We start from the raw sequence: 891 nt of genomic DNA on the forward strand, positions 1-891 counted from the left end.
GAAGTAGATTGCCCAAACTTCCTTCCGAGGAGTGGCTGGTAGGTTTGAACCACCAGCCTTCTGGTTAGCAGTCAAGTGCCTTAGGCAATATGCTACCAGAGCTCCTACATCTAGGGTAACCTATGTGAAAACTGACTCAACCTCTTGTTTTTGTGTGTCTGTGTAGACATTAATCACAGACATTGAGGATGGCACTTCATGATTCTAATGACACAGTTTGGAGTTCCTGGGAGGTGCAAATGGTTAAGTGCTTGAATATTCTATGTTTCTAGAGATTTAAATGGCACATTTAGGATTCTGTGCATGGCACAAATGACTAAATACTCTAAGTAAAATGTGGAAGTTTGAATCCATCAACAGGCACTTTGGAAGAAAGTTATCTACCATTGAAAGGTCACAGCCCTTGAAAATCCTAATGAATGAAGTTCTATTCTGAAACATATGTGGTTGTCATAAGTCAGAATACTCACTTAGATACTTTCTCTTACAACACTAACTCCCTTGGTGATGTTTTTAGGGATTGTGAAAACTTCCATTTCTATGGTATCAGGACAATGATACTGATTTTTCTGTCATATAACCTAACAGAATGGACTTTTTCAATGCATACGGGAATATTTTCTGTTTTACTCAAAAGTAGTCATTCCATTAATTCATATTTACTATGGACATTAATTAGAAGCTCTGGTGGCACTGTGGGTAAAGCATTGTGCTGTTATCTGGGTCAGTGGTTTGAACCCACCAGCCACTCCATGGAAGAGAGAAGAGGCAGTTTGCTTCTATAAAGATTTTCAGACTTGGAAACCCTATGTGGTAATTCTTTGTCCTACAGGGGTCAAAAAGAGTTGAAATTGACTCAGTGACAGTGGGTTTTTTGGTCTTTGTTGACAT

The sequence above is a fragment of the Orycteropus afer genome, unplaced genomic scaffold (assembly GCF_000298275.1).
Source record: "Orycteropus afer afer isolate SDZICR_OR568_19922 unplaced genomic scaffold, OryAfe1.0 scaffold00701, whole genome shotgun sequence".
Lineage (NCBI taxonomy): Eukaryota > Metazoa > Chordata > Mammalia > Tubulidentata > Orycteropodidae > Orycteropus > Orycteropus afer.